The sequence below is a fragment of the Lolium perenne genome, chromosome 7, assembly GCF_019359855.2.
Source record: "Lolium perenne isolate Kyuss_39 chromosome 7, Kyuss_2.0, whole genome shotgun sequence".
Taxonomy (NCBI): Eukaryota; Viridiplantae; Streptophyta; class Magnoliopsida; order Poales; family Poaceae; genus Lolium; species Lolium perenne.
The window spans coordinates 145,160,398-145,182,122 of record NC_067250.2 but is presented as its reverse complement, the minus strand read 5'-3'; the positions used below and the strand labels follow the sequence as shown (position 1 = coordinate 145,182,122).

The window sequence follows — 21,725 nt, the reverse complement described above, 5'->3', positions numbered from 1 at the left end:
ACAAACTGAAGTATGTCCTACGGATGACGTTTCCAAACGCATCTAACAATGAAGCAGAATATGAGGCTCTTATACATGGGATGAAGATGGCGAAAGCTTGTGGTGCAACCCAATTAAAAATCTTTGGCGACTCACAATTGGTAGCTCAGCAGGTTATGAACCAATGTGATGCAGTCAATGATAGCATGGTGGCATACAAGGAAGTGTACAACGAGCTTGAGAAGTTGTTTGATGGATGCGAAGTAAATCATATCAGCAGGTTGAGCAATGATGAAGCCGATGTTCTAGCAAACATCGGGTCGCAATGCCTTGCAATTCCGCCAGGTGTGTTTTCGGAAGAGATAACCGAAAGGTCCAGCAAACCAAAGAAGGCGCAGAAGAAGGAGAAGGAGGAAAAAACTTCGACGACTCTCAAAGAAGCACCAGAAGAAGAAGAAGAGGACCAGGAGCTGGTGATGATGGTGGAAGTCCCATGGATGCAAGCGTACATATCGTATATCCTAAGGAAATAAATACCCGACGATCCAGTTGAAGCAAGGCGAGTTATTCGACGATCCAAAGCCTTTACAGTGGTCAAAGGGGAGTTATACAAGCGAAGTATTTCGGGCGTGCTGCAAAGGTGCGTGATACCCGAAGAAGGAAGGATAATCTTAAAGGACGTACACGAGGGAATATGTGGTCACCACGCGAGCAGTCGAGCTATTGCGGCCAAGGTTTTTCGGGCTGGATTTTACTGGTTGACAACAATCGAGGATGCAAAAGAGATAGTATGAACCTGCGACGCGTGCCAGAGATTTGCCGCAAAACCCCACTCTCCGGCAGCAGAGCTGATGCCAATACCATTGTCTTGGCCCTTTGCCCAATGGGGTCTCGATATGGTGGGAAAACTACACAAGGCCTCTCCAGGAGGATACGAGTACATGTTGGTTGCTGTAGATAAATTCACCAAGTGGATAGAAGCAAAGCCGATAAATTCACCAGATGCAGCGTCAGCAATAAAATTCGTGAAGAGCATCGTTTTTCGATTTGGAGTACCTCACAGCATCGTCACAACAATGGTAGCAACTTCACGTCCAAGGAATTCAAGGCATACTGCGCAGAAGTAGGCATCAAATTGCACTTCGCGTCAGTTGGGCACCCGCAAACCAATGGTCAAGTCGAGAAAGCCAATGGTATCATCTGCAATGGTATTAAAAAGCGCCTGCTGGGACCGCTTGAAAAGGCACGACATACCTGGCCAGAAGAATTGCCAAGTGTCTTGTGGAGTATTCGAACAACACCAAACACGGCGACACAAGAAACTCCGTTCTTCTTAGTCCATGGAGCCGAGGCAGTACTACCAATTGAAATAGAGCATGAATCCCCAAGAGTCACAGAGTATGATGAAGAAACTTCAAGAAGAGCTTTGGAGGACGATGTAGATGCACTCGACGAAGCTCGGGATGAAGTACTTTCACGGGTCACCAAGTACCAGCAAGACCTGAAAAACTACCACAGTCGACGATTACGGCCAAGATCTTTTCAAGTCGAAGATTTAGTCCTACGGCTCAATCAGCAAAGTACTGAAAAACTCGAGTCGCCATGGCTTGGCCCTTACATCGTCACAGAAGTAATTGAAGGAGGAGCATACATGATCAAGGACAAGAAGACAGGGGTTCCCGAGAAAAACCCCTGGAACGTGGCGCAGCTCAGGCGGTTCTACGCTTAGAGTCGAAATATAGTCCTCCTTTGTAAAAATACAATGTACTGAAACGCCCGCGAGTTTTCAGAGGCACTATTTTTCCTTTTCAGGGCACCGAGTGGGGCTGGAAAGGTTTTTAATGAGGCGGGCTCGCGGTGCTACAATATAGTAAAAGATAGTGATGATACATCTTTTTCTTCGACAGGCTCGGGGGCTCATAACCCACGATAGCAAAATACATATATTCTCGCAAAACAGTAAATTCTTCGAGACGAAAAAATAGTATAAGCTCCGGCCAAAGGCTCGGGGGCTTCGCAATATAGATTACACTTTACAATATAGACAACTTCATCAATACAAAGAATTCGATGAAAAATATAGACATAACTTTTCGCCATATAGTACAACTCAGTCAATGCCTAATATACTATCTATGGATAAACCTTTGTTATTTGCAGCAGTTGTCTTGTGATCAGCATAGCTCCCCTTGACAAAGAATTCAGAATTAATCCGAAGAAGTTCATCCATCATCGCTTCGGCTACAGGAGTCACCATGTCATTGATTTCATCGACGTTATTCTTTCGTCTCGATTTCTTGGCCAGGCACTCAGAGACAATCTTCGTCAGATCTAATTTTGGATGGCAGATATGTATCATGATCATGGCGAATCTTGCTCCAGCAGTCAATTGAGCTCGTACAAAATTGTGAATACGAGGAGCATCCCGAAATTTTTCCATGAAACCAAGAAGAGTCTCGGGTGCCTCGTCTCGAGGAAACATTGTCTTATAAAAAAGGGACAATGTTCTGGTGGAGCGATCAAGGAAATCGCGAACTTGACAGGCACGGTCTTGAAACCTGACAATCTGTCAGGTCGGTTCTGGAGTGGCCCAGAATAAACAACCATGATCAAGAGAGAGGTTAACGAGAAGATTGGTCCTCGCGTCTACCCTTTTGTCTTCAGCAGCAGCGTCGAGAAAGGAACCTATTTGGCGATAGCACGAGAAATTCAAGAAAGATATAGCAGAAAGATAGAAAAAGTTCTGGTTTGAACAAACATACCGGACATATCAGCACTGGCTTCATTCATCAATTCAAACATGGAATTTTCTCGAGTGATTGCCTTTTTAGCTTCGGAAACGGCGGCTTCCTTGGCAGCTAGGGCTTCTCGAGCTTGTTGAAGAGCAAGTTCCTCTCTTTCGGATGCTCTGCGGGATTGCTCCATCATCGCAAGAGTTTGTTTTTTCATGGATTGAAGTTGTTGGTGAAGCTCTTGCAAATCTTGCGAGAAGTATTTACTCGAAGAACCTTCGATAAGGTTATCATCGACAAGTGTTTTCTTTGAGAAGGAGGAAGCAGGAAAAGTATCGGCAGGATGAGGATTTTCAGAGTAGTTATCAAATATCAACTGGAAAAGAAAATTTCAGTATCAATGATCACGCAAAATAGAATTCCATTGATCTTTGGAAAATTTACACAGCTATTACAGAAGGAGTCTTCAAAAGAACTACCACGACAGTTGTCGCCAAAACTAGTGTGACGACAACATCAAAAGAAACAGTAAAAATAAAAACAGAAGAAGATAGGGCATTCTACTAGACCTCCGGCTTCGACGAGCTAGGAGCAGGAGTTGGCTTGCATCCAAGATAGGCGAGGATCTTCTTTGAGTTGGGCTTTGCAGCCCTGATCAGCGATTGCCACTTCGTGGTCTCCATCTCCTGTGTGTCGCCAACTTTGGTCCAGTTGATGTTTTCCTGGTTGTCAGCAACCAGGGCGACAGTGCTTTCAACGGCAACCTTCATATTTTCTTGGCGAAGCTTCAGTCCAAGATCTTCTGGGGGATTGAAGCACTTGGCAAGAGCAAGAAAAATCGCGGGTTCCTTTTTCTTCGGGAAGAAGTAAGGATAGAGCCGCGACAATCCTTCCCTAGCCGCAGTAAGGCCTTCGCGTGCTTCATCTCCGTGAAACTCAAGGAAAGCAAGTGCGTCAAGAAGGGGATCATTGTCGGGATCTTCAAGTTCATATTTTTGAGATGTTTTCCCTGTCGAGGCAAAAATTTATTGATCAACAAACGAGTAAAGAAGAGCAAGTCCAAAGAATGCAAAATAGCTCGGGCACTTACTGACAAAGCGACGGCTTTGCGATTCCAAGCGCTTAGTAATCGCTTCTTCACGAGCAGATTGTGCGGTTATATGCTCGCTCAAAGAAGTTTCCGCCTCATGAAGCCTTTTTCGGAGGTCTTCGACAGAGGCAGCATCTGCTTCAGCCTTCTTACGAGTTGATTCGCTTTGCTCTAATTTAATTGCAAGAGCGTCAGCACGTTTGTTGGCTTCGGCAAGTTTTTCTGGAGAAAACAGACTACGGTAAAACATCACGACAAACATGCTAAAGGAGTATGTAGCAAAGAGGGCAAGAGAAAAACAGTACCTTCTAGTTTATTCGCATGATCACGGTACCCGATGAATTGGGTACCGAGGCGAATAAATGACTGCATCACGGGCTGGCGAGCAAACCAAAGGAGAAAAGAAGTCAATATAGAAGGTGAAAAGTTGACAACAAATAAAAAAAGGGGAAGAGGCAAGTATTAACAAACGTCGAGACGAAAAGGAAGAAGAGAAATACTTACGTCATCCAATGAAGGAGTCGCGGACGTATTGGCCACCAGGACAGGGACCGTGGATGGTTCTATCCTAGCCCTCTTCGGTGAAGAGGCTCGGGGGCTGGCGACTGGTGTTGGATGCTTTGCATCTTGAGGAGGAGGCGAAGATTCATCCCCATCAGGATGAGCTTCAGAAATAACTAAAGTACGAGACGTACTCGTTCGAGTAGTCACGTCAATAGGTTGAATTTCATCCTCGTCATCACTACAAAAAAGGCGGCAGGACAATAATCAATATAGTCAAAGTAATCAATGGTGGGCAATAAAACAATGATAGGAAATTACGAGCTGATGAGAGCATCGGCGTAAGGGTCGAAAGTTGTCCTCTTTTCAGTAGGAACAATTTCTTCGGCAGCAGGAGTGCTGGTCTTGGAGGGACCAGAGTCAACAACCTCATCCCTTTTCCTCTTGTTCGTTGGGGAAACAGCGGGAGGAGGAGAGTGTGCCGATGCGGTAGCCTCGGATTCAGCCTCCTTTTCAGAGGATCCCGCAGATTTTCGAGAACCTGCGGGTTCACTCTCAGGGCAAGGAGCACCCTGGTTGTCATCAGTGACAACGGCTCGTTCTTCGACTTCTCCACCTTCAGGAAGGGGAGGAAGAGAGACAAGATCTGGATGGTTCTATAAAAAGCAACGGGGGATGTCAATAAAAGAGTTATGCAAAGGATGTCAAACAAAAATGAGCAAGTCGACAAAGGTTACCTTGGGGAGCGCATTGGTGGCACTATATGGTTTTACGCGACAAGAAGAGGGGACATCATCTTTCTTGCTGAGGGAAGAGATTTTCCGGACAAGTTTTTCTAAGTCCTTGACCGACAAATCCACCGACAGCCGATCCACATCATTGTCGCCAGTATACTTCGAGAGGGGATTTTTGCGAGCCTGCAGAGGCTGCACTCTGATTCTAAGGAAATATGCCGTGATTTGGATACCCGACAGTTCTTTACCGCAGGTACTTTGAAGCTCGTGGATGCGCGTCATTAGTGCCTCCGTCGCCATTTTTTCTTCGTCGGTAGCCTCTGCATCCCAGGACCGACGGCGATAGATTTTCTCGGCACCATCAAAAGGAGGAATGTTGTCTTCAACAGACCCATGATTCTCCTCGTGGATATATAGCCATTTTTTGCGCCACCCTTGAACTGAGTCAGGGAATTTGACATCGAAGTACTCGACATCAGGGCGAACGCAGATACAAACACCACCTATGTTATAGGCGACATTGGCAGAGCCATTACGGCGACACAAAAAGATGCGTTTCCATAACGCCCAGTTAGGCTGGACGCCGAGGAAGGATTCGCAAAGAGTGATGAAGATGGAAATATGGAGGATAGAGTTGGGTGTGAGGTGATGAAGTTGCAATCCGTAAACGAAAAGCAACCCACGAAGAAAATTGTGAATGGGGGCAGAGAGGCCGCGGATGAGATGATCAACGAAAATAACCCGATACTCCATTGGAGGGGTTGGCTAGCTCTCTTCGCTGGGGAAGCATAGCGCCTTTGGCTTCTTGCTGATCCCCAGTTTCTTCAGCAGGTTAATGTCTTGGGCAGAGATTTTGGATCTCTCCCACTCAGCGCTCCCCAGATCTGCGGAAGCCATCTTCGATTCAGGAGTGCTGTGCCTGATCAATTTGCGCGGTGGCATCAACAATGGCGCAGGAGTACAACGTGAGAGTAGTTGAGCTCAAGGAGCTATGGGGTGCAAGAGGAGATTTTTGCAGAGGAAAGCAGAGGAGCGGCGCAAGCGAAAGTGCGGAAGGAAGAAGATGAAGACCTTAAATAGAGGTGTGGCGAATCGGCGCACCGTTAGATGGAAAAAGTGTGAGGCAGATGGTGTACACGTGGAGCAAGGGTAAAAAAGTAATTTCGCCCTGCAAGCGTTACAGTGCGTGCGCCAGGAAAAGCGGAGGACGTGTGTCCCCCACTTGCACGACGTGTCAATACGATGCGTAATTTGGGCCCGCAAGGCAGCGAGAGAGAACTTCTCGCGATTTCCAGGAACAGCGGTCGTGGCTATCGTCAGCAATGATGTCACCTTAGCAAGAGAAAATTAAGACTCACACTACAAGAAAAGTTCTGATAGGCAACGTCCCAAAATCGTCCGCTAAGGGTATTTTTCGTCGCCTATGGGCCTAACCCGACGATATGGGTTCTGTTGTCGAAACTGCGTCAGGCAAAGTCCTACCACGTTTTTTTCGGTCCATCACGCTTGGGCGCCCTTCCGCCATGGAAAATCGGACCGTTGCAGAAGTGTTTCCGGGAGCCCTTTGAATGCTGACGTCATGCAAACTGACACGTGGCAGACGCCGTTAACTGTGAGTTAACGGCGTTAACCGGCTAAACCCCGTGGTAGATGGTAGGCCCACACGAGGCCTGCCACGTCTTAAGCGGGCCGGCCCATTAAGTTTGCGGGCCGGGCCAGGTAACTTAGTTTGACCGGTCAACTATATAGCTGGGCTGGTCCATTAGTTACGTGGGCCGGGCCTAACATCTCAGGTTGACTGGTCAAACCTTTAATGGGCCGGCCCATTTAAGAAGTGGGGTCCACCTTGAAGCAAGTGGGCCGGCCCAAGAAGTTATTGGGCCGGCCCAATTAGCATGTGGGTCCCACTTTCCTGCTATCGGGCCGGCCCATTTAGTACGTGGGGTCCACAATAGATCAAATGGGCTGGCCCAACAAGCCAGTGGGCCGGGCCAAAAACACAGGTGGGTCCCACTTTCCTGTTAATGGGCCGGCCCATTTAGTATGTGGGGTCCACCATATAGCAAGTGGGCCAGCCCAAGAAGATAGTGGGCCGGGCCAAAAACACAGGTGGGTCCCACTTTCCTTTTTAAAGGGCCGGCCCATTTAGTATGTGGGGTCCACCATATAGCAAGTGGGCCGGCCCAACAAGAAAGTGGGCCGAGCCAAAACAGTGGTGGGTCCCACTTTCCTGTTAAAGGGCCGGCCCATTTAGTATGTGGGGCCCACCGTATAGCAAGTGGACCGGCCCAACAAGATAGTGGGCCGGGCCAAAAACACAGCTGGGTCCCACTGTGATGCCCCGAAACCGGTACCATGAGGATTCCAGCGATCCCGCCGAAATCCGCACGATATCGATTCAGAGACGCCCTCCGACACGACGTGCGCGAAGAATCACACACGTGATGCCAGAGGAATTAACACGAGCGGTAACATTACAACAGGATTACAATAGAGCCCACAAGATACATATATTACAACAACGACTCTAACGAGTCAAGATACAAATATACAATACAAAGATCCAAATCATACAGAAGATCGAATACGTCCGAGTACGGACAAGATACAAATTGGACTAAGAGTCCTGAAGATAACCAGTGGCGTCCATAACCCTGCCCAGGCCAAGCCGGAAGGGTAACCTTGCTAACGTCGTCATCTCGTACCTGTCAAAGTCGGGCCATCGGTTGCCGACAAAAGGGGGAGGAGACAAAAAGAAAAGGAGGCGAGGGTAAGTACCATTGGCACGTACTTGCGAGACAAGACCAGCTATGCTCGCTGGTGGGCGGTATAAACTTCACCCGACTATATGTGGGGTTTAGCGGCAGCAAAGCTACTATCCAATAGAGACTCGCTACAACATCCGTCTACTCAGAGAAGATAAGAGAGCGCACAAGGTAACAGTTCTATACTCTGCAAACATAACACAGCCGATGCGATCCCCCTTCGCCAAGAGGTATTGCAAAGGCACACACACTTTTGAAAGGGTTTTATTAGCAATTTATTAACAACAGGAAAAAAAGGTGTAAGTTGTTCTATGATCAAGCTATACAATTCCAAGTCGTCCATAATCGCGGACACGGCTTATCGATAAGATGTACACCCTGCAGGGGTTGCCCAAATGTAACCATACGCATGCTCGAACCCACTTACTACAGGTGGAGTCTAACAACAAGACCGTTCCCAATGCAAGAGAAAGTTTAATGGGAGCCACCCAACTAAGCTACCCGTGACGAAGTTCGGCCGTACTCCGATACGGACCCAGAGGTTTGCGACGGCTTCCAAGGCGGGCACTAACGACCGGCCAAGGATAAGGAGTCCCGCGTTATGAGTACAGTACAGAAATAAACACCCGAAGGCAACAGGAAGTAAATCGTGCATCGTGCATATGGGCAAATAAAACCAAGGTTGTGGCTCCCAATAAACAGACTCGAGGAAAGGTAGTGGGTGATGGGGGTCCCATTCCCCCACGTACGGGTAGAGCGCTCAATCTCGGAACAGATAACAAGAACTCGGGTCCTAGGGGACATTAGCAAGTCAAAGTTCCGATGCTTTCGCAAAGGGGCTCACAGATGCCTCTGCTTACAATTTTAGTTGTTAACAATTAAGTAAAGCATGTGTATCTCCAACAACTGATAAAGCATGTGAAAACCTCCCAACAAGATATCCCGAACATCTCGAGATATCAACAAGACCCTAAACTCACCTACGACTCGCAAAGCTGGCAAACAACAAACAATAGGTAGGGCGAGGAGGTGTATCTCGAACATATAGGTAACAGGTGGATAGGACACGTGACACAACAGAATCGCAACATAAGGATAGCAATAGATCAAAAGAGCATGTAAAAATAAAATAGGTGAAGGGGTGGGCTCGCCTGTGAAAAGCTGCAGAAGAACTTGTCGGAGAACTCGTCGTACCTCACATCAACACTTCGTGATCCTATCCGAGAAGAAGCAAATGCTGGAACACACAACGGATGCAAATCTTACTACTACGGCAAAAGAATCAGCATGATCATAATATAATATGCATGGCATGACAAACATGATGCGATGCAACTTATCCATATTAATCGGAGTCGGAACCCCGAACAAACAAATTAGGTTGGAGTTGCATTTTATATCGCCAAATTTAAGGGTGGATTAGCATGGTACAACATGGCAAGGGTGCGCTACTTCAAAGTTAAACGGAGCGGGGAAACCATAGTCGGTATCCGAAATACTCCGCATATATGTTAGGTGAACATGCACGACTATCAACGCGCGACATGATGCGAGGTGCAACCAGATGAATGGATGGCATATTCATGTTCCTTACATTTTTCTGATCAAAATTCATATATGAAATATTTGCATTTGAATTTGCATTGACAAAGTAGAAACAGATTTGTATTTGACTATATAGAATAAGAACTGGAGATGGGATCTGGGCCGAAAGGGGGTTGCTACATGCTGTGCTGGGCGAGATCGGACTGGCGGCCTATTGGGCTGAGGTCCATTAGGTGCGACTGAGGCAGAGGGGATTTATTGCAAAAAGATGTGTTTATTCGCCCAGGCTGTGAATTGATCCTTGGTCGCATAGTGTAGGAACAAGCAGATAACCAACTGAGATACAACAGATTAGTGATTATTAGAAACAGCGCAGCATTTTGATTGATGCCTGGGAGATGGATCTTAGCAGAAACATGAACGGAGGATCTAGGTATGTTGACCAGTACCTGCACGTGCTGGTTGGTGCGTGTAGTGCGAAACGACACGGTCCCGAAGGGGTTCAGGCCTGCGTATGCTGTAGAGGAAACAGACAGGTTGGAACATGTCCATGGCGGCCATGGCGTGAGGTCCTGGTCTGATGTCGATCTCACGAAGTAGGAAACGAGGGGCGTCGAGAGCGGGCACGTTCGATGCGGAAGAGCATGGGGACTCCAGCCATGAAGGACTTGGAGCCGGGGAGGCACCGGAGCGGCGTCGGCGTCGGGTACCTGCAGCGACGGGAGGCGGTCAACGTCGTGGGGGGGAAGCAAACCAGCGGGGAGTAAGGTGCCGAAGGGGTCCAGGGGACGCGTGATGTTACCAGGAAGATGAAGGCGGGCTTGGTATGGTCGGAGGGGGACGAGGGCGGCCGGAATCGAAGAATTCGGTCGCCGGAGTTGAAGAAGAAACGGCGAATTTGCCGGTGAAGTAGCGAGCCCCCGGTCGATTCCTTTGGGGAGGATGGAGAGGAAGACGAGCCGCTTCTTTCGGTGGCTTTAGCTTGGCGAGGGGCGACCTGCAGCGGCGGTGCCATGGTGGGTGGAGGAGGTACTGTGGGGTTTTTTTCCCTTCGTTTTGTTCACAGAGAGAGGAGTAAGATGGGAAGAAGAGGAGGAAGATGGCGGCGCGAGGGTGGGAGAAGGGCTAGGGTTTCCAGGGGGATTTAAGAAGGGGAAGGGAGCAGGTACTGTGGTGCGGTGGTGGGTGACGTGAGCCACGGGAGGGTCACGCCTCGTGCGTGCTCTCTCTGGTTTGGGGAGAAGACGACGATAAAAGAAGAGGGAGAAGGAGCCGGGCTCCTGAAGGGGTACGGGCCAGAGGAAGTTGGGCCAGATGGAGAAGGGATAAAGGCCACCGAGGAGGGAAGGAGAAGAGGCCAGAGAAAGGCCCAGGTTTAGAGGGTTAGGGGTTTTCTTTTAAATTCTTTTCCTCTTTGTTTTAAAACTGGTTTGAAACATAGTTTGAATTCGATCAAAAATTTGAATTCAACTAGAGAGGCGAGATAGAGAAAACAAAATAATTAGGTTTTATAGAAATAATTTTATTTTGTCAAAGACATGTGGATGATTATGCATGCATGATGATGAACTTGGAACGACACGGAAAAACAAGCAACGGAGAAAAACTAATATAGGGTTTTTTTCCGGGTCGTTACAATCGACACCACTAACAAGGAACCTCGCCCCGAGGTTCCACGCCATGGTACGGGGAGAGAGGGGAACTATCGGGTCTTCAGGCGACGTGTCGATATCCTCGACACCACTAACAAGAGTTCTTGCTCCATGCTGATCGGCGACACCACTAACAAGAAGTCGTTGTTCCGTTGTTGATGATGCGCTGCTGTCGGGATCCTCCGAAGGTCGGACCTATTAGGATAAAGGCAAAGATCGTCCAACCCGCGTAGAATCCTAAGACTCAGGAAAGCTCAGATAAGAGAGAAGACTCAAAACTCGCATAGATAAGAGGAGAAAGAATATAGGTAAGGAGAAAATCAGAGCTAGTCAGAACTATCCAACGAATTTTTCGAAAATAGTTTTGACACTCTACAAAACAACGTCCGTTGGCAAGGTTATCCTACAGGCTGGACTAGTGGGGTACCGTCAACCTGAGGCTCTGATACCAACTTGTGACGCCCCGAAACCGGTACCATGAGGATTCCAGCGATCCCGCCGAAATCCGCACGATATCGATTCAGAGACGCCCTCCGACACGACGTGCGCGAAGAATCACACACGTGATGCCAGAGGAATTAACACGAGCGGTAACATTACAACAGGATTACAATAGAGCCCACAAGATACATATATTACAACAACGACTCTAACGAGTCAAGATACAAATATACAATACAAAGATCCAAATCATACAGAAGATCGAATACGTCCGAGTACGGACAAGATACAAATTGGACTAAGAGTCCTGAAGATAACCAGTGGCGTCCATAACCCTGCCCAGGCCAAGCCGGAAGGGTAACCTTGCTAACGTCGTCATCTCGTACCTGTCAAAGTCGGGCCATCGGTTGCCGACAAAAGGGGGAGGAGACAAAAAGAAAAGGAGGCGAGGGTAAGTACCATTGGCACGTACTTGCGAGACAAGACCAGCTATGCTCGCTGGTGGGCGGTATAAACTTCACCCGGCTATATGTGGGGTTTAGCGGCAGCAAAGCTACTATCCAATAGAGACTCGCTACAACATCCGTCTACTCAGAGAAGATAAGAGAGCGCACAAGGTAACAGTTCTATACTCTGCAAACATAACACAGCCGATGCGATCCCCCTTCGCCAAGAGGTATTGCAAAGGCACACACACTTTTGAAAGGGTTTTATTAGCAATTTATTAACAACAGGAAAAAAAAGTGTAAGTTGTTCTATGATCAAGCTATACAATTCCAAGTCGTCCATAATCGCGGACACGGCTTATCGATAAGATATACACCCTGCAGGGGTTGCCCAAATGTAACCATACGCATGCTCGAACCCACTTACTACAGGTGGAGTCTAACAACAAGACCGTTCCCAATGTAAGAGAAAGTTTAATGGGAGCCACCCAACTAAGCTACCCGTGACGAAGTTCGGCCGTACTCCGATACGGACCCAGAGGTTTGCGACGGCTTCCAAGGCGGGCACTAACGACCGGCCAAGGATAAGGAGTCCCGCGTTATGAGTACAGTACAGAAATAAACACCCGAAGGCAACAGGAAGTAAATCGTGCATCGTGCATATGGGCAAATAAAACCAAGGTTGTGGCTCCCAATAAACAGACTCGAGGAAAGGTAGTGGGTGATGGGGGTCCCATTCCGCCACGTACGGGTAGAGCGCTCAATCTCGGAACAGATAACAAGAACTCGGGTCCTAGGGGACATTAGCAAGTCAAAGTTCCGATGCTTTCGCAAAGGGGCTCACAGATGCCTCTGCTTACAATTTTAGTTGTTAACAATTAAGTAAAGCATGTGTATCTCCAACAACTGATAAAGCATGTGAAAACCTCCCAACAAGATATCCCGAACATCTCGAGATATCAACAAGACCCTAAACTCGCCTACGACTCGCAAAGCTGGCAAACAACAAACAATAGGTAGGGCGAGGAGGTGTATCTCGGACATATAGGTAACAGGTGGATAGGACACGTGACACAACAGAATCGCAACATAAGGATAGCAATAGATCAAAAGAGCATGTAAAAGTAAAATAGGTGAAGGGGTGGGCTCGCCTGTGAAAAGCTGCAGAAGAACTTGTCGGAGAACTCGTCGTACCTCACATCAACACTTCGTGATCTTATCCGAGAAGAAGCAAATGCTGGAACACACAACGGATGCAAATCTTACTACTACGGCAAAAGAATCAGCATGATCATAATATAATATGCATGGCATGACAAACATGATGCGATGCAACTTATCCATATTAATCGGAGTCGGAACCCCGAACAAACAAATTAGGTTGGAGTTGCATTTTATATCGCCAAATTTAAGGGTGGATTAGCATGGTACAACATGGCAAGGGTGCGCTACTTCAAAGTTAAACGGAGCGGGGAAACCATAGTCGGTATCCGAAATACTCCGCATATATGTTAGGTGAACATGCATGACTATCAACGCGCGACATGATGCGAGGTTGAACCAGATGAATGGATGGCATATTCATGTTCCTTACATTTTTCTGATCAAAATTCATATATAAAATATTTGCATTTGAATTTGCATTGACAAAGTAGAAACAGATTTGTATTTGACTATATAGAATAAGAATTGGAGATGGGATCTGGGCCGAAAGGGGGTTGCTACATGCTGTGCTGGGCGAGATCGGACTGGCGGCCTATTGGGCTGAGGTCCATTAGGTGCGACTGAGGCAGAGGGGATTTATTGCAAAAAGATGTGTTTATTCGCCCAGGCTGTGAATTGATCCTTGGTCGCATAGTGTAGGAACAAGCAGATAACCAACTGAGATACAACAGATTAGTGATTATTAGAAACAGCGCAGCATTTTGATTGATGCCTGGGAGATGGATCTTAGCAGAAACATGAACGGAGGATCTAGGTATGTTGACCAGTACCTGCACGTGCTGGTTGGTGCGTGTAGTGCGAAACGACACGGTCCCGAAGGGGTTCAGGCCTGCGTATGCTGTAGAGGAAACAGACAGGTTGGAACATGTCCATGGCGGCCATGGCGTGAGGTCCTGGTCTGATGTCGATCTCACGAAGTAGGAAACGAGGGGCGTCGGGAGCGGGCACGTTCGATGCGGAAGAGCATGGGGACTCCAGCCATGAAGGACTTGGAGCCGGGGAGGCACCGGAGCGGCGTCGGCGTCGGGTACCTGCAGCGACGGGAGGCGGTCAACGTCGTGGGGGGGAAGCAAACCGGCGGGGAGTAAGGTGCCGAAGGGGTCCAGGGGACGCGCGATGTTACCAGGAAGATGAAGGCGGGCTTGGTATGGTCGGAGGGGGACGAGGGCGGCCGGAATCGAAGAATTCGGTCGCCGGAGTTGAAGAAGAAACGGCGAATTTGCCGGTGAAGTAGCGAGCCCCCGGTCGATTCCTTTGGGGAGGATGGAGAGGAAGACGAGCCGCTTCTTTCGGTGGCTTTAGCTTGGCGAGGGGCGACCTGCAGCGGCGGCGCCATGGTGGGTGGAGGAGGTACTGTGGGGTTTTTTTCCCTTCGTTTTGTTCACAGAGAGAGGAGTAAGATGGGAAGAAGAGGAGGAAGATGGCGGCGCGAGGGTGGGAGAAGGGCTAGGGTTTCCAGGGGGATTTAAGAAGGGGAAGGGAGCAGGTACTGTGGTGCGGTGGTGGGTGACGTGAGCCACGGGAGGGTCACGCCTCGTGCGTGCTCTCTCTGGTTTGGGGAGAAGACGACGATAAAAGAAGAGGGAGAAGGAGCCGGGCTCCTGAAGGGGTACGGGCCAGAGGAAGTTGGGCCAGATGGAGAAGGGATAAAGGCCACCGAGGAGGGAAGGAGAAGAGGCCAGAGAAAGGCCCAGGTTTAGAGGGTTAGGGGTTTTCTTTTAAATTCTTTTCCTCTTTGTTTTAAAACTGGTTTGAAACATAGTTTGAATTCGATCAAAAATTTGAATTCAACTAGAGAGGCGAGATAGAGAAAACAAAATAATTAGGTTTTATAGAAATAATTTTATTTTGTCAAAGACATGTGGATGATTATGCATGCATGATGATGAACTTGGAACGACACGGAAAAACAAGCAACGGAGAAAAACTAATATAGGGTTTTTTTCCGGGTCGTTACACCCACTTACCTGTTAAAGGGCCGGCCCATTTAGTATGTGGGGTCCACCATATAGCAAGTGGGCTGGCCCAACAAGATAGTGGGCCGGGCCAAAAAGCTGGTGGGTCCCACTATCCTGTTAAAGGGTCGGCCCATTTAGTGTGTGGGGCCCACCACAAAAGCTTTTGGGCTGGCCCAACAAGTTAGTGGGCCGGCCCAATTAGTATGTGGGGTCCACGATAAATCAGGTGGGCTGGCTCGACGAGTTAGCGGGCCGGCCCAATAAGCTTGTGGGGCCCACTTTTCTGTTACTGGGCCGGCCCAGTAGTGGGTGGGGTCCACCTTAAACTAAGTGGGCTGGCCCAATAAGTACGTGGGCCAGCCCATTTAGTTAGTGTTTATATGCCGGCATAATAGGCGCTTTAGGATTTTGCGGGCCGGCACATGTGTGATTTCGCTTAATTGGGTCGTTTAAGTGATGGGAATTTGTGATTTACTGAGAATATTTACGCAGCACATGATTTCTGTCGGATAGCCTCACTTACCACAAGCACCAAAGAAAAAATACGCGAAAGAACTATAAAAACTAACTAAATATTACATCAGCTGCAAGGCTTTGAAAAAATATTATAGAACCCAGAGAAATTGAATGGTAATTAAACCTAGCAATACAATGAAGCGATCCGGCAATCTTTTAAGTTGTCCATGCAGCACCTATATCTGAAACAAAGACATTACAAGTTAAGACAACAACAATGGAAAGGCAAAGACACTACAATATTGTTTGCCAAAGAATTTGGAACTAATCATTTCGTCGTTATAACAAGATCATTGTAATGCGCACAATAAGCAAACGAAGAGTGCATGTCGCATACCAATAGCCAATATAACAGAGCATGTTAGAATGAAACAGCAGACTTACTACTGTCGAGTCCCATGCAAACCAACATGTTCAGGGAGTACAAGATTGGCATGAACAACATAGTAGCAGGCTATAAATTTTGTAACAACGACTGAGCAAGATGAAGTTATGATGGATACATCTACAGAGCAGGGAATGTAAACCAAAAATAGAAGTTACGATGGCAAAAGCTAAAGAGGAGGGAATGTGAACCAACATGTGCCAAGTGCAATTACATCATTTTGGCCGTGAACTAAATACTACTCCTGAACTTATAGTGAAGGGGATGCAAATCAAGATGTTTCGGGATATAAACTTGTAATGAGCAACACATAGAGGATAGTTAATGCTGGAGCTTAGGATGGACCAGATACAGAATATAGTGGGATCACCTGCGAACTTGTATAAGAGGGAATGCAAACCAATATGTTCAGCATTCCATATGTGAGCGTCATGCCAAGTCAGAGAAACAAGTCAATAATGCAGCTTTTGAAGAACAAGATGTCACGCAAAATTATTATCTAGTAGTATGACAAGTTTATTTGTACTACAGGCTAGATAGCAGAGTGATAGCATGCCAAACTAAGTCCTTACTTTGTTAGCTTACAATGAACTAGGTACAAAACAATGGCATCACCTGTAGTACAGGGAATGCAAGCCAACATGTTCATGGAGTAAAAAATTGGCACAAACAACATAGTAGCAGGCCATAATTTTTTTAACAACGACTGAGCAAGATAAAGTTATGATGGCTAGATCTACAGAGCAGGGAATGTAAACCAAATATAGAAGTTACGATTCCAAAAGCTATAGAGCAGGGAATGCGAACCAACATGTGCAATTACTTAAAATTGGCCATGAACTAAATAATAGCAGGATGTTACTATAATAGCTAGGAATAAAACAGATAGGAGTTATAATGGCATCACTCATAAACTTGTAGATAAGGGAAACAAATCAATTTGTTTCGGGATATAAAGTTGTAATGAGCAACACATATAGGATAGTTAATGCTACGGCTTAGGATGGACCAGAAACGGAATATAGTGGGATCACCTGTGAACTTGTAGAAGAGGGAATGCACACCAATATGTTCACCATTGTATATGTGAGCGCCATGCCAATTAAGAGAAACAAGTTAATATTGCAGCTTTTGAAGAATCAGATGGCAGACAAAATTATGATGGAAGTAGCTGCTGTGACGAGTTCAAATAAATTTGTAATGCAGGATGGCAGAGCGATAGCATGCAGGAACTAATAGCAGGCAGTTACTTTGTTAGCTTACGATGAAGTAGATAGAAATAACAATGGCATCACCTATAGTACAGGGAATGCAAACCAACATGTTCAGGGAGAACAAGATTGGCATGAACAAAATAGTAGCAGCCTATAATTTTTGTAACAACGACTGAGCAAGATAGAAGTTATGATGGCTACATCTACAGAGCAGGGAATGCAAACCAAAATGTTCAATCACTTAAAGTTAGAAATGAACTAGAAAATAGCAAGGTGTTACGGTCATAGCTAGGAATGAACTAAAAGAGATTCAGACAAACAAGCATCTAAACCCAGAACATGGCGCTAAAACAAGGGACTTACATTAGGAGAAGCACTCCGTGGGAGTCACAGCAGATCTTCCTGGGGTTGATAGATCCGGTGATGAAGTACGCTACATGTGCTACTTGGGGTTGGAGAGACGGCCATTACAATTCATGGTTACTCATCTCATCTGCAAAAAACGTAACGGCGCATCGTTAGCACAAACAGGTTCCCCCAAGATTAAACAAGAACTTGCAGGCAAGCAATAGAAAAGCGACAGTAGAAGAGTTTAGATCATGCACGGCGCCGGTGAAGCAGATCCGGTTCATGCACAGCGGTGTCGGTGAGGAAGATCCGATGCGGTGGACGACGGCTCCGATGGGGTGGACGATACCGCATCTGAAGCGACTGCGGTAGACTGCTGGATGAGCATACGGTTTCGAGGTTCGGCGGGGATGATCTGGTCCGGTTGATGATGGCGTCGATGAAGCGGCTCCGGCAGGCAGCCTGATGACGAGGATCGCGAGGCCTCGGGTAGGCCAGGGACGTCCGGCGGGGATGTTCCGGTTCGGTGGTCGTGGAGGTGGGAGAGAGGGACTTGGAAGTTCCGGTGGGTGGTCTGAGGGAAATGAATTTTTTTTGGGAGGGTTTCCGGGCTAGGGAGGTGGTGATCGAAAAAATGACGGGCATACCCCCCCACCAACCGACTTTGCTGTCATCTCCACAGGGGTAGAATGGGAATTTGGAAGCGTGTGAAATTTTTGTATTTTGTGGGCGGGAAGTTTTGCCGCTATGAGATTTTGAATTTGGCTAAGGTCCAACTATAATGATAAAAAATTGTGAGACCGTACTAGTACCTCTGTTCAAGGCCGAGTGCAAAATCAAATCATCATCACATTAAATACCGGTCACTACCATGATCATGATCTATAGTCCCTATCTTCTTAATCCCATTCAAAAATGCGTTTGAAATATTTCAGGACTGGTGGGAGATTTTGCCGCCCGACTGAGATTAAATTAAACCACACGTTCGACAATTCAAACTTGAGACCTTGGCTATGATACCATTTAAGTTTGAACTGACTGAAAAAGGCTATGCAATTAATTTATATAACATCCACAGGAACAACTACCAAGTTGATCCCAACCGCAGATAAATGCATCCACCAACAAAAGTAGGAACGGTGCGATAATCTAAGGAAACATTTCACAAGACCAATGTACTCACTATGTAGTGTTCATCTCCAATTATCTATGGCATTTTCTTAGTCTTTGGGAGATTAGAACGAACTTGATTGGCCTCGTGCAGTAGGGCATCACATGCTTCTAATCTCGATCTCAACATGTCAACTTTTGTTCTTAGCATAGCTGTTGCAACTCGTTCTACTTGGAGTTGTTCCTCCAAAACTTGAGCAGAGAAAGACTTGGACTTGGGCTTCAAAACCCAGCATTTCGCAGGAAAGAGTTTTTGGTGATATCTTTATCTTTCCCAGGTTTTGCCATCTCGAATTTCATATTAGCATGACAAGTTTTGAGTTGTGTAAAAAGAAAAGTTATTACAGAGAAAAATGCAGATGGTAGATTTAATGTGTACGAACTACTTTTAATCATACAAGTTGGCATGCCTGACTATAATAAGGACCATCTATCTTGCTAGCTTACCACCAACAAAAGTTTATTTAGACACCTTCAATTCCCAGACACATCACAACTGGCTTACCATGACAAGTGCATAGGAGATTCTTTAGAACATTTTCTGTCAAAGTTTGCCTATTTTTCAATTCATGTATCTCTTGGCGTGTGTTGGCAATTATTTCATCAGCATCTTTGTTTTCCCGCCCAAATATATCAACTGCCTCTTGGAGTGCATCCCCCAAATCTCTTTGTGCCGGATTAAGTTGAGCAATAGATACCATGGGCCTATGCGAGCAATATGCACTCTCACTGCTGCTTTGTGAAACATCAATACTTGAGGCATTGGCCCTTGCTTCTGGCTTTGTAGCTTTATTTGAAGCCTGAAATTTAGATAAAACAAGTTACAACATCATATGATGCAATAAAAGACCTCCAATTTCAAGAGCATCATTGAGCTGATATAACATAGCAAGCAATCAAAAATAGAGCCTCGTACATCTATTTCTTCTGGAACGGTTGGTGTACTGGACTCAGTGGACCAATGAGAGCATGTGCCACTTTATCCTTTGTTGCTCGTGAAATGACCGCAACACTTGATAAATGGGTTGTCCCTACGACATTACAGCTTTGTTTGCAGGCTGAAACTAAGCCAAAACAAGTTAAAATGCAATACAATACACGGCAAACAAACGACCTTGCATTGACATAATTTTGAAAGAACCATGGGCAGATATAACAAAGAAACTAGTTAAGCCACATGCCTCTTAGAACAAACCAAACTAGATCATGGCGATGATGTATACAATGAACCAAGCAACTAGACATCATGTGCCCAATAGCGAAGCCAGGTCACTGCACAGAAGAAATCTAGCAAATAGCCAAATACAGTCAAAACATGTGCATGTTGGATTGGATACAATTAGGAAAATAATGTATGACAGATAGTGCCTTCGACAACGTAGAAGGTCAATGCAACAATTAATTTTATGGCTTGTATGAAGTGCCATAACATTTAAAAAGCATAACGAGGCATTGCTTAATCTGAGAACTGAGTGCTAGCTCAGTGGCAAGGCTTGCGAGTGCGCAGCCAGCCCACCCGGGTTCGAGTACCAACGGGACCGAATTAAACACGAATGAAGCGAGATGTCAGTACAAGTAGTGGCAATGAAATGCAAAATCCATAACAGGGCCAATGACAACATTCACTTGCCAACAAAATCTAAGGCTTCAGCTTTCATATACCCTCAAAATTTAAAATAGTGTAATCCCCCGAAAGGGTATCATGGTATCATTTAATCTCAGCCATCTCGCCCCTAATACCAAACATGTATCATTTAATCTCAGCCGTTCTTTTGTTTTACTCAAGAAAACATTTTTGTTTTGGGAGTTTATAGAAGCACAAGCCATCGTCTACATTGGCACTGTAAAAATATCATCTTCGTCGTACATGGTTATGTGAAGATATTGATATATAATTCTGTGCTAGGAAAACAAATAGCAATTACTATGTTACAAGAACCATCTTCAAGCTCGAAGATACTAAGTTCATTGGTCCACCAACCAAGGCTGATAAAATATTATATATTAATTTAGTACTAATATTTCATATTTACTCATATTAAGGTCTAACTTTTTTCCCCATGACAACCAGTTTTGATATAAAATCTAACGGTGGCCATGTGTGGGTCACATAAAAAGTATTGAGGTAGTAAATTTATACATAGATATTGGATAATGTATTTTAAATTTCAAAAAATATGGTAGAAATATATAAATTAGATAGTCTTGCCGTGCAATATGCATGCCGCAAAAGGTAAGATAGATCCTTAAAAATTCTTGACTCTAATCACAAAAATATACATAATCCTAATGGGGTGTCCATGAAAAAGTTGTGTCACTTTCGTATTAGGGTATACTTCCATTTCATACTGACTAAAAAACTTAATTGTAGTGAACTCACATATTACTCCTTCCATTACTTCTTTTAGGGTGTATTAGTTTTTCAAAAGCCAAACTTTAGGCTTTGTGACTAATTTTAGCAAAAAATAATAATTATCGACATCAAATAAAATATGGAAATATATTTTAAAATTATATACGTCGTGACGTGCAAAGCACGTGCTACTTACTAGTAGATTACTAGAAAATGAATGAAGCAATTGAACATGGGGCGTATTATATAAACAACCAGATCATTTGAATATGGATATACCACATCATGTCAATGGGACTCAGAAAAACAAAGCTAGACATTTAAACAAGTAATATAACTATTTTTTTCACAATGTTTTAAGTAGAATAGGAAGCTAGGTTAGGAATAAAGCAATCATGTTTCAAGTAGAATAGGAAGCTAGGTTAGGAATAAAGCAATCATGTTTCAAGTAGAATAGGAAGCTAGGTTAGGAATAAAGCAATCATGTTTCAAGTAGAATAGGAAGCTAGGTAAGGAATAAAGCAATAAAAAAACACGAAGTGCATCATTTCAGCTAGGATCATTTCTATCAAACTTCATGCACTAGCCATGGAACAACAGGCAAACTCAATGAAGCAACAGGCAAAAAATTAACATAATAGAATTTCAGGACTTGTTTAAGATAGCCAAATC

The 21,725-nt window shown here is 45.6% G+C and overlaps 4 long non-coding RNA genes across 4 annotated transcripts; all 4 read right to left on the bottom strand.

The window, feature by feature from the left end:
* Window positions 1-7,505: 7,505 nt before the first annotated feature.
* Window positions 7,506-9,082, bottom strand: LOC139833441 (uncharacterized). Its single transcript, XR_011749224.1, has 2 exons — window positions 8,953-9,082; window positions 7,506-7,741 (listed from the first exon to the last, which is right to left on the bottom strand). It is a non-coding gene; the product is annotated as an uncharacterized lncRNA (long non-coding RNA).
* Window positions 9,083-9,248: 166 nt separating this feature from the next.
* LOC127318601 (uncharacterized) lies at window positions 9,249-10,324 on the bottom strand. The gene is made up of 3 exons (XR_007862018.2): window positions 10,149-10,324; window positions 9,796-10,056; window positions 9,249-9,682 (listed from the first exon to the last, which is right to left on the bottom strand). It is a non-coding gene; the product is annotated as an uncharacterized lncRNA (long non-coding RNA).
* Window positions 10,325-11,589: 1,265 nt separating this feature from the next.
* Window positions 11,590-13,085, bottom strand: LOC139833425 (uncharacterized). Its single transcript, XR_011749179.1, has 2 exons — window positions 13,037-13,085; window positions 11,590-11,825 (listed from the first exon to the last, which is right to left on the bottom strand). It is a non-coding gene; the product is annotated as an uncharacterized lncRNA (long non-coding RNA).
* A 532-nt stretch (window positions 13,086-13,617) lies between these two features.
* LOC139829892 (uncharacterized) lies at window positions 13,618-14,762 on the bottom strand. The gene is made up of 3 exons (XR_011748738.1): window positions 14,233-14,762; window positions 13,880-14,140; window positions 13,618-13,766 (listed from the first exon to the last, which is right to left on the bottom strand). It is a non-coding gene; the product is annotated as an uncharacterized lncRNA (long non-coding RNA).
* Between the last annotated feature and the right edge of the window lie 6,963 nt (window positions 14,763-21,725).